At 37.5% G+C, this 12,897-nt stretch overlaps 1 protein-coding gene across 3 annotated transcripts in view; it reads left to right on the top strand.

Annotated features, from left to right (window-relative positions):
- Nucleotides 1–12,897, top strand: part of LOC116130861 (LEAF RUST 10 DISEASE-RESISTANCE LOCUS RECEPTOR-LIKE PROTEIN KINASE-like 1.4) — a 41,666-nt gene that overhangs the window by 25,125 nt on the left and 3,644 nt on the right. The window lies entirely within an intron of this gene.

Below are 12,897 nucleotides of genomic sequence, written 5' to 3'. Positions count from 1 at the left end.
TATTTTCAATAGCATAGCTAATGGACTATATGACATTCATTGAATGTTAGAAATCAACCCCATTTGACAAAGATGTTAACCCTTCTTGTATGTTTGATGTGTTGAACTTCTTGGTGAATATCTTGATAACTTAATACTATGTTTCTCTGTTCCGATCGTCCCATTGTCATTTCTCATAGCTCTTAAGCCACTGTTTTATCTCTTCCTAGCATCGTGAATCATATGATTTTCAGAGTTTTGAGAAAGACAATTTGGAAACTGTACAGGTGTTGATGTGAAATTCTCTGCCAAATTAATAAAAATTTCAATAGCATGTAGACTTTTCATGATTAATTATAATCTAAGCCTATTTAATATTAGCTAACACCCTGGACTAATTCCAAATCAAGCTTCATATTCTTTTAAGACCTTCTCATAGAGTACGACAATGGATTTCCTTCACTTTCATCACGCTTTTATAGTTTTCTATCCATACCTTATTTGGATTATCTACTACTCTTTCCTCCTCCAATTTCTCTCAATGATGCACCCTCATTATTTCTCCATCATCTTCTTCCTTACTTTCATCTTCAATACTCAAACATCTTTATGCGCCGATGATATTCGATACATAACTGCAGTCTTCCTGTGTACTGTGGAGACCAAAGCATAGAAATCAACTACCCTTTCTGGGCGTAAACCGTCCAGATTACTGTGGTCAACCGGGTTCCAGATAGATTCCAAGAGGGTGTTCCCAAGATCAACATGATGTCGAATACGTTTGAATCTTCACATTAATTCAACCACACAGACTCTTAAGGTCGCTAGAGATGATTTCTGGTCTAGTATTTGTCCAGCTTTTCTCTTCAACACCACCCTTGATTTCACCCGCTTCAATATGCCCCGGGACAAAGGAACCTGACCCTATACTACGTTGTCTTTGCGCTCTGATCCGGGCAGAGGGTCGTATATTGTCTATCCTGTTGCGCTGTAAATGATACCGCATGGATGTTTTCTATCGCCCCCAGAGTGCCCCAGTTGACTCGTTAATAGTAAGATGCAATAGCAGTGTCATTGTTCCAGTTCTTGAAACAGCTGCTCAGGAACTTGACCAACGTAGAAATACCATCAACGTTACATTAGATGAAGGTTTTGAATTGCAGTGGAATTTAGGGAGCGACAAATGCAACACATGCGTCAACTCCGGCGGGTTTTGCGATATAACTCAACGAGAGTCTATTCGTTTGCTTTTGCCGTGATCAGCCCATGCAATTGAATTTTCATCTAGTCCAAGACCTCGGCAGGTTTGTTTCCTTTATTCCTCTATTTAACTTGACGTGCTTCCTCGAATTGATTCATCCTGAAACTCAGACCTTAAATTATCTTTGGCACTTCTAAATGTTTTTTTTTTTCCTCTGGTTTTTGCCAATTGATATTCATTTGTCGTTGCCCTTTTGGGATAAATAAGTTTCTTTAAATACCTAACGGTTGAAAGCTGTTCGCGGATGTCCTTTTTGATTTTGAGGTCCATTTACGGGTTCTATATCGAATTTGAGAATCTTTAAGTTTTCACACCTGACATAGGAGGTTTCGTTCAGCTTACGCCTGGAAAAATAAAGACCTTACTTGGTCAAGCTCCAACAATTAATTTTCTATGACGGAAGATGTGAAATGCGAACCAATTTAGCTCTATTATAATTTAAATCAATATTAACTTCCACATCTCTCTTGTCTGTCTCTCAACATGGCGCTTCATCTCTCTCCAAGCTTCTGTTTATTCTCCATCACCATAACCTTCATCTTAGTCCATGTTCCAACATCTGTGTCAGCCATTCATGCGAAATAGAAAACTGTATCGCCCCTTTTCGCTGTGCAAACTTGGAGAATATTGAATATCCTTTCTGGGGAGCGTAGGCCAGAGTACTGTGGGCACCCGAGTTATCATTGTACTGCGAAGGCGAGGTTGCAGAGATTAGTATCATGGAGACAAGCTACAGAGTGATTCATATCAATAACTCTTCCGGCACTCTTACAGTAGCTGTAGAGGATTACTGAATGCATTTGTCCCTCAACCTTGTCAGCGGCACTATAATTCCAGCTTCTTTAATTACACTTCCGATACAGATATAACGCTGTATTATGACTGCCCTCCTCTCGTGAAAGACATTTCGGCCGCGCTGCTTCCCTTAAAGTTTAATTGTACTTGGAAGAGACAGGCACCAATAATTACTATTTCATATGGGCAACAACAGTGTCAATAGAAACATCTTATCTTCCTTATACCAATTACTTCGAAAGTTGTGGTACCACGTTACTATTCCGGTGAGACAGTCTGCATTTCTTTCTTGGAGACAAATCCAGCTTCGGCAAAAGTGAGTACCGCTCTTAAAGGGGGTTTTGATTGCAATGGTGCGCAAATAATACCTTATGTGACCAATGTAAAGACTCAGGTGGACTGTGTGGATTTGACACAGATACTGATAAATTCACTTGTTATTGTCCTGATAAGCCTTATTCCTGGACTTGTCCCTCAAAAGTACATCCCATCTCTTTATTCATTTCTTGTCATCCTGAGTTTCCTCAATTTTGTTGGTTAGGGTATTTGCTTTTAGACAAAACCAGGTTCAGATGAGCAGAAACTTGAAACTTGATTCCGAGCATTGCATATTCCTCATATGATGCTATGTTTTGTTTCGTTTTTAGATAATTTATTATAGAAGGGATGTAACCTACTGGAAACACTAATCAAAGTTTTATCGACTTTAGGTTGTAGAAAAATCTCCCTTTTGTTCAAAGTGTTGACCTTTTCCACCAAATCCAGAAAAAATAACTAGAAGACAGGATGTTTTGTTTTCCATTTCCGTGTTCTTTGCCCTCTAAAACTCTTAAAGCCAATCCTCAAAGTTTCTCTTTTCTCACTGAGAGTGTTATCGCAATCCTCTGCCTGTTGTTTTAGGCCCCTGAATTCATAGCAGCTCTTTCCGTGGACGTTCTCATTATAGATAACTCCAACTAGACTGATGTGGTTTGTGCTTTTTATTTAAGCGTATTTGAAAACACTTTACTCGACTTTATCAAAGTTAAATTAGAACTTAATTGGTCATGATTCAGGATGTAAATTATGAAACCAAAGGAATTCAGCTTCATTGTCCAGAGACACATCCGGTCCTGCCACATATCTCTGTCTATCTGTCCAAAATGGCTTTTCATCTCTCTTCAAGCTTCTGCTATTTCTCCTATCATCATAACCTTCATTTTAGCACATGTCATAACATCTGTATCAGCCGGTGATGAGAAATATGTAAACTTCAGCGCCCCATTTCACTGTGCAACTTGGAGAATATTGAATATCCTTGTTGGAACAGTAGGCGGCCAGAGTATTGTGGGCACCCGGGTTATGAGTTGAATTGTTAAGCGTGGACCGCGGTCGCAGAGATTACAATCATGGAGAACCTACAAAGTGCTTGACATCAATAACACTTCCCGGATTCTCACATTTATTATAGAGATTGTGGGAATGACATTTGTCTTTCAACGCTTCTTTAATTATACTTCCGATACAGAAATATAATGCTGTATTATGACTGCCCTCCTCTTGTGAAAGACATTTCGGCCGTGCTGCTTCCCTTCAAGTTTAATTGCAGCTTGGAAGAGATAGACACCAATATTATTTCATAGGGGCAATGATGGTGTCTGTTGGTTCGGTTGGTTCAACTGGAGAGTGATAAAGAGAGATTTTGCAAAGGAAAGAGGCGGCAGCAACATGAAAATGAGTGCTCTGTTTTCATTCTATAGTAAGGATAATATATGTACAAAACCAGTCTACTTTTCCACCTAAAACAACCTAATGCAGTGGATATTTTTACACATTTGAATTTGAAATAAAGTTACAACAACACATGTCTCAATCACAGCTAAACTCAACTAACATGTCAAAAACATCACATAATTCATCAAAACATGCTTCAACCACTGCACCCGTACAGCAACTTGAACACTTGGCGCCAAAAACTGTTTGAAACTTTAACTGAATATTTTGCATTTCCAGCAAATTACACACCATCTTCAACACTCCTCCTTGATAATCTTGCTGGAAACACCAAGTTTGGACTTAATTCTCAAACTTGGCTTTGATAAAGCCTTGGCCATGATGTCCACCACCTAGTCTTCACCCCTGCAATGGTCAATTTAACTTCTCCATTACTTTCCGCCTCTCTCACATCATGGAACTTAATTTTGATGTCTTGGTTCTACACGTGTAAGACATGATTTTTTGCCATTCCCACGGCTACTGGTTGTCACAGAAGATCACAGTTGGACTCCTCTGTGTTCCTCTAAGATTTTTCTAAGCCATATGGCTTGGTTTACCACACAGTAGCAGAAATGTATTGTGCTTCTACTGTGGACTAAGCTATGGTGTCCTGTTTTTTGGATAGCCAACATTAGCACTGAATTAAAGAAAAGTATGTCGGAAGTTTTCTCATATCATCAATGCATCTAGCCCAATCATGTCAAGTATCCATCAGCTAAAAATTTTCAGACTTTTTGTATCATATACCAAGATCAGAACTTCCTTTAATATACCTCACACCCTCTTGGCTGCCTTGAGATGAACTTCACTCGTTCGCTCTGAACCTGGAGGGAGGCTTGTTGCAAACTTAAGTCAGGCCTGGTGGTTGTCAAGTACAATAGAAAGCCAATCAAACTTCTATATATTCCCTCATCAATCTTCACAGCCCCATCATCTCTGCTCAACTTCAAGTTTACAACCAAGAGTATGCACTCTCATCACTGTGTACTGTGACTAATATACATAAATGGATCAAATGATCATACAAAAATGTTAAATTGAATACGTGTTATATGGTGAAAAAATAAGGTATGAATTTTCGATATGTGTTTTGTGACTAAGCAACCATACTCTCGTCACGTGTACTGTACTATGCAATGTGTATGTCGCGTGTCAAACAGAGGAGTTACTTCACTTGTAAGATTGATAAAGGTTGTTTCAGCAGTAAGCCTCAGGACTAAACTGTTATCTAGATCACGTGGTATCTTATGAGATGACTACTTCAATATTAAGTCTCCAGTAAGGGTGATTTGTCAGATCTTCATGAGTAAGACCACTCATCGAACAGTATAAGTAGGGGTCCTCTACCCCAAATCAAGATCCATATTTCATTTTCTTAATAGCTAAAGAGCAATTGTTTCTCTTGAGAGCAAATATTTTTGTAAACACTGCAATAAGATAACAGTAATATAGATTTACACCTTGCATCCGAACCACTTTAAAAATTGTTTCTACTCTTTTTATTTATTTTCACATATTATGTTATTATTGCCCATTGGTTCAACATCATATTTCACGGTCTTCACAACACTTTGTGTAACTCCCATAGAAAGCTGACGTACTTCTTGTTGGTGCGAAAAACGCAACAACATAAAGTATTATATTATTTTATTGCGTTCAATAATATTATGTAATTCATATTTATTTTAAAATAACCATATATTTCATTGATAGATTTTTCGGATGTGACTATAACTAAATAAAAAAATGGTCTATTTATTTTTTTTAAATTTTTTTTAACATACTTCGCAGGAACAAAATGGTCGATATGATTAGTGCCAAAATAAAAATGAATGGCTATGAAAATAAGTTTGGATTTTGGGCCTAAATTTGGCACGGCCTAACGGGTGTGCATTTTTCGGCCTGACCCATTACAATTAGCTGATCCATTGAATCAAAGTCCAATGATAGGAGCCTTTGTCGATTGAATATTGTTTTATTGCCAGTGATGTTATTTAGGCCTCCTTATTTAATTGCACATAATCCCTTTGGAGAGAAACCATTTAAATAATAAGGGGCCTCCACTAAGTAAAGAGAGGCTGCATGAAGGACACCTCATCCACAATACGTAAGAGGACACTTGACAAGGTATTTGTCCACAGTCCCACTACAAGAAGGAGCAATTACAAATAAAAGGGTATGAACAAAGTACTCTAACTCTCACCAAAAAAGGTTCATTCATCTCTATTTTATACATTCTTTCAAGAATATTTTGGGGTTAATTATATCAATTAATATACCTTAAGAAGGGGGGAAGCCAAAGGGCTGACGAGTCTAGTGTCATAGAGGTGGAATGTCGAATGCATGATAACTATTTCGAGGTAAGGTTTTGTACTCGATTGGATTCAATTGACTAACTTAAGCGTTAAAGGGTTCCACCAGTGACACCCCCACTAGCCCCCTCCACTCTATTGTTGCACAGTAGGTCAAATTTCAAACCTTAGAGCTGAAATGAGAACCAATGGATTCCAAGAAACAAAAGACCATTCCACCGAACGACCAATTTTGAGCATCAACAAACCACAATTTGAGAGTAGCACTTTCTGAATATGATGAGCTATAAGATTAACAAGAAGCAACACGTTTTCTTTTCCCCGTAACTTGTGCTTTAATTATGAAATTTTATGCAGTAAATATATATTCCACACATCCACCCACTACTTTCCTACCTAATAAGCAAGCTTTCCCACAAATTTATATTAACCACTTATTATTTATTTAAAGAATCTATCTTTAGATTCATAAATGCTAATTTACCATTTTAGATTTCTTAACATGACCTTAAGACAAATTGATTAATTTTTATATTCAACTAGTATTTGTTAGTCTTAATTGTATCATAATTAATTCTTTGATTAAGACTTTGACTAATTGGTTTTAATTGATAATGACACTGGACTCTCTAACCACTGTCAGGAAATTGCCAAGGAAATCCCCAAATAGGATTTTTGCCCCAGGCAGCACGTTATGCTGTGTATGAAACGAAGAAAAAATACATATTCAACCTTGTAAGGGTCCAGTTGAATATATTTTTTAGAAATTTTACTGAATTCTGCGACAAATATTGCGCTCTTTGTTGTTTGGTTTGACAGTGGATGTCTTTATTCTCTGCATATCAGCCTGTTACAGTAAAAGCTTGGAAATGTGTTGTCCAGTGGGGGCAACCTCAAACAATACGTATTAACAAGACTTGAGTCTCCTTATGCTTTTAGGAGTTTGGTCTTTGATTATTAACGTGTATTGATTTATACTCAAGTCTACGTTCATATGACTTTAATTTGTGCTTTGCTTTTTTTTTCAACATGAATTATTTAGTCCGTGTTACACATATTAAGTTGTTTTTTCCTCTAAAATAACGCGTGAAGGACTAAAGGAGGAACCTCCAACCCACTTGAAAAACCACGCAATAACCAAGACTATACACTTTCTCATTACTTTTTCATGAACATTTTTTCCACCTCTACTCTACTGTATTTCACCCTGCACACATTTACCATTAAACATGTTTTGTATCCTGCCATCAATATTTTTTCTGCTTCTGATGCGCTCTGAAAACTAAACTGGACTGATGTATACAAGTCCAATATTGTTGTATCAAAATATTATACAAGGTGGGCGGGTTTGGATATAGAATTTAGTGAGATACAATTTATTATACAATCTGTCTTGGGTTCGTTGTTCATAAGTTGGTTATATTTATTTTTTGAAGGAGACTCATATCGAAGTTGGACTCATCTCTGCAAATCAAACGCAAACATGGTTGGAAAAAATGCAATTACGTGAAGATAAAGTCATCAAGTCAACTATACACCCAAAATTTCCAAGTCTTTCTATTGCTTTCCTTTATCTCCAAAGATGTGATGTAACTCTCAGTTTCTTCTATATTTTCTTGACATCAATGGATTCAGTTCCCTCATGATTCATTCTCCCCAGGCCTTACTCCTACCAGAAATGACGAGTTTCCAACTTTTCTCCTCTTCGCCTTTTCTTTGTGATCTAGGCTTTCAATACTAGTTCTTGTCATATTCAGTTATCTTTAAGCAATCCTGATTTTTTTTTGAAGATTGTAGACGTCATTCACGTGCGGAGCACGAAGTTGGTTTATCTTTTTCTGGGGAGGCGAAGGCACACAATACGGTCGCCCAGGTTTTGTGGCCACAAGGACTTGGAGCTTCATTGAGGATGTAAGACATTCATTATGATCAAACGCGTAGAATATCGTGTTTTGCATATCTCTGAGTCAGCGAAAGTTCTAAAGATTGCGAGACAGGACTACTTGAGCGGCAACTGTCCATCTGATGGATTGGTTAACACCACTTTGAGTCGACACTTTTGATATTCTCCTCGGTATGAGAAATTCACATTACGTTATGGTGTCCCTCGTGGTCAATATTTTGCTCCATAGAGGAGATGAGAAGACCTTCAATTATACGATGGTTTAATATCAACACACTGCTCTGGTTTATGAATTTTAGTGTCACTGTTCCGTTTCCTAAAACTTTCCTGAAGAAGCAAATCGAAGTCTTCAGTTGTGGAAGAAGCCCTGAAACAAGGATTTGAAGTGGAATGGAAGTGAATGACATGGCATTCTGTGATCAGTGCAATCAATCCAATGGAAGTTGTGGTGATGATAATTTCAAGAACATACAACTTGCAATTGCCCCCCCTTTCAAGTGGCATGTCCAACCTCGCTATAACAACCCCCACAAGGTAAGTACCTCAATTTTTAGGGCAGTACTAATTACTACCAAAATGAGTTCTATTAATTTCCACAAATTAAAGGAACATTATTATTATTATCATTATTTTAGAGTCAAACTTCTAATCATATGCAGCTCACCACAGACCCTAACTTTGGTTCTAATAAGGGTCATGGTCTGCATCAACTTTCACACACATCAAAAGAGCACCCATTTTAATAGTATTCCTATCATAGCAGATACTCATGCCTTAGACTCAGCAATAAGATTCCCTGATATCAGAATTAAGCATTATAGATGGTAAAGCGAAGCATTTTTGTTGTTTAGTCAATAAAAAGCTCTTTAACACACTAACCACTAACCTCTAACTATAAACTTCATTGTCAACCGAGGCTAACAGACGCCCGAAGTAAACTACCCGTTTACGCAGTGCACATTTCAAATCTAAAACCACCTTGTCCTTAAGCAAAATTAGAATAAGTTAGACCATCTCTTTCCATGTCACTATCCTTAATTTGGCAATCATATTAAAAGCACTACCATTAAGGTGTGTGTCATCAGAGAGTAGTTAGAAGTTTACAAGTCTATTTGATTACAAATCAGATAAGCTCATAAGTTTGCTTCAATTCATATAGTAGATTACTTGTTCAATAACAGATATAAACTCATAATTATGATTGAATTTGATAATGTTGGCCGTCTTAGCCAAGTCACCCCAGTTTAATTGATTGAATTTTGTTAAAACTCTGCCTCATTGATTTAGTAAATATTACCACTATGACCAGTAGTAGAACTTTTCCTGTGGGGTAAACTATTTTTGCATTCATGTAACTAGATAATAATATTCTAGAAATTAGGTTGGTTGGTTTGCATTTAATATCATAATTGGTAAGTAAGACATCTTAATTCATTCCCAAGCAAAGTCACAGTAAGTATTATGGTAGAGAAGACTATTTTAAATGGTTCTTGTGTCCATCTATTATTAATAAGAATACTGACAATAATAAAATATTGTGATAGTGTTGTCTATCATTATACGCATTAAGTTAGGTAAATATAAAAAAGAATTAGAAAATTTTTAATATACAGTTTAACTATTTTATTACTGTTTATTGACCAAATGCTGGAGACATAGAAGGTTGGAATCGTTCTCATTAGTAAATCATTTCTGCGTATTTTCAATAGCATACCTAAGGGACTATATGACATCCATTAATGTTAGAATCAACCCCATTTGACAAAGATTTTAACCCTTCTTGTATGTTTGATGTGTTGAACTTGTTGATGAATATCTGATAACTTATTAGTAGGTTTCTCTGTTCTGATCATCCCATTGTCATTTCTCATAGCTCTTACCACTGTTTTATCTCTTCCTAGCATCGTGAATCATATATTTTCAGAGTTTCGAGAAAGACAATATGAAAACTGTACAGGTTTGATGTGAAATTCTCTGCCAAATTATAAATTTTCATAGCATGTAGACTTTTCATGATTAATTATAATCTAAGCCTATTTAATATTAGCTAACACCCGGACTAATTCCAAATCAAGCTTCATATTCTTTTAAGAGCTGTTGCAATGTCTTCTCATAATGAGACGAGCAACGGAATTTCCTTCACTTTCATCACAGCTTTTATAGTTGTCTATCCATACTCTTGCTTGGATCATCTACCACTTTTTTCTCCTTCATTTTTCTCAAATGATGCACCCTCATTATCTCTCCATCATCTTCTTCCTCACTTTCATCTTCAATTCTCAAACATCTTTATCGGCCGATGATATTCGATACACAAACTGCAGTCTTCCTGTGTACTGTGGAGACCAAAGCATGGAAATCAACTACCCTTTCTGGGGCGTAAACCGTCCAGATTACTGTGGTCAACCGGGGTTCCAGATAGAGTGCCAAGAGGTGTTCCCAAGATCAACTGATGTCGAATACGTTTGAATTCTTCACATTATTCACCACACAGACTCTTAAGGTCGCTAAGTGATTTTCGGTCTAGTATTGTGTCCAGCTTTCTCTTTCAACACCACCCTTGATTTCACCCGCTTCAATTATGCCTCGGGACAAAGGAACCTGACCCTATACTACGGTTGTTCTTTGCGCTCTGATCCGGGCAGACGGTCGTATATTGTCTATCCTGATGCGTTGTAAATGATACCAGCATGGATGTTTTCTATGCGCCCCAGAGTGCCCCAGTTGACCCGTTAATAGTAAGATGCAATAGCAGTGTCATTGTTCCATTTCGAAACAGCTGCTCGAACTTGACCAACGTAGAAATACCATCAACGTTACTTAGATGAAGGTTTTGAATTGCAATGGAATTTAGGGAGCAACCAATGCAACACATGTGTCAACTCCGGCGGGTTTTGCGGATATAACTCAACGGAGAGTCTATTCGTTTGCTTTTGCCGTGATCAGCCCATGCAATTGATGTTCATCTAGTCCAGACCTCCAGCAGGTTTGTCTCCTTCATTACTCTATTATAACTTGACGTGCTCCTCAATTGATTCATCCTAAACTCAGACCTTATATTATATTTGGCACTTCTAATGTTTTTTTTTTTCCTCTGGTTTTTGCCAATTGATATTCATTTGTCGTTGCCCTGTTGGGGATAAATAAGTTTTCTTAAATACCTAAAGGTTGAAACCTGTTCGCGGATGTCCTTTTGATTTTGAGGTCCATTTACGGGTTCTAGTATCGAATTTGAGAATCTTTAAGTTTTCACACCTGTTTCAAATTCTAGAATGGTTATAAGTTTCGTTCAGCTTACGCCTGGAAATATACATTGAACCATCATTTTATAGAGACTATAAATGTCAATATTTCAATATTTAATTTTCTAGGCTACCTAAACTGGTGGACCGCAGCTTCCCGTCAGGAAAAATAAAGGCCTTACTTGGTCAAGTCCAACATTAATTTCTATGACAAGATGTGAAATGCGAACAATTTAGCTCCATTATATTTAAATCAATATTACTTCCACATCTCTCTGTCTGTCTCTCAACATGGCGCTTCATCTCTCTCCAAGCTTCTGTTTATTCTCCATCACCATAACCTTCATCTTAGTCCATGTTCCAACATCTGTTCAGCCATTCATGCGAAATATGAAAACTGTACTGCCCCTTTTCGCTGTGCAAACTTGGAGAATATTGAATATCCTTTCTGGGGAGTGAGTAGGCCAGAGTACTGTGGGTACCCGAGTTATGGTTGGACTGCGAAGGTGAGGTCGCAGAGATTGTATCATGGAGAGAGCTGCAGAGTGCTTGACATCAATAACTCTACCGGCACTCTCACAGTAGCTCTAGAGGATTACTGGGATGACCTTTGTCCCTCGAACCTTGTCGCGGCACTTTAAATTCCAGCTTCTTCATTATACTTCCGATACAGAAAATATAACGCTGTATTATCACTGCCCCTCCTCCTGTGAAAGACATTTCGGCCGCGCTGCTCCCCTTTAAGTTTAATTGCAGCCGGAAGAGACAGACACCAATAATTACTATTTCATATGGGGCAACGAGTTTCAATAGTAACATCTTATCTACCATTAGCAATTACTTCGAAAATTGTGGTACCAACGTTACATTCCGGTGAGACAGTCACATTTCTGTTCTTGAGAGATATCCAGCTTCGGCAAATGTCAGTAAAGCTCTTAAAGAGGGTTTTGATTTGCAATGGTACGCAAATAATACCTTATGTGACAAATGTAAAGACTCGGTGGACTCTGTGGATTTGACACTGATACTGATGAATTCACTTGTTATTGTCCTGATAAGCCTTATTCCTCGACTTTTCCCTCAAAAGGTACATCCCATCTCTTTATTCATTACTCGTCTCCTGAGTTTCCTTAATTTTATTGAGTTAGGGTATTGCTTTTAGACAGACCCAGGTTCAGATGAGCAGAAACTTGAAACTTGATTCCGGGCATAGCATATCCTCTTGATGCTATGTTGTTTCGTTTTTAGATAATTTATTATAGAGGGAGTAACCTACTAGAAACACTAATCAAGTTTTATCGACTTTGGGTTGTAGAAATCGCCCTTTTGTTCAAAGTGTTGACTTTTCCACCAAATCCAGAAAAAATAACTAGAAGACAGGATGTTTTGTTTTCCATTTACGTGTTCTTTGCCCTCTAACCTCTTAAAAACAATCCTCAAATTTTTTCCTTTTCTCACTGGAAGTGTTATCCAGCAATCATCTGCCTGTTGTTTTAGGCCCCTGAATTCATAGCAGCTCTTTCGTCGACGTTCTCATTATAGATAACTCCAACTAGACTGATGTGTTTGTGCTTTTGTTTTTTTACACCAAAACTACAGACTATGCTTCCAATTCCAAATCAGGCGGCTACTTTTAAATTACTCTGCAAC

This window comes from Pistacia vera, unplaced genomic scaffold, assembly GCF_008641045.1.
Source record: "Pistacia vera cultivar Batoury unplaced genomic scaffold, PisVer_v2 Contig225, whole genome shotgun sequence".
Classification (NCBI taxonomy): domain Eukaryota; kingdom Viridiplantae; phylum Streptophyta; class Magnoliopsida; order Sapindales; family Anacardiaceae; genus Pistacia; species Pistacia vera.
The sequence above is the reverse complement of the archived record's forward strand: the minus strand, read 5'-3'. Positions and strand labels throughout refer to the sequence as shown.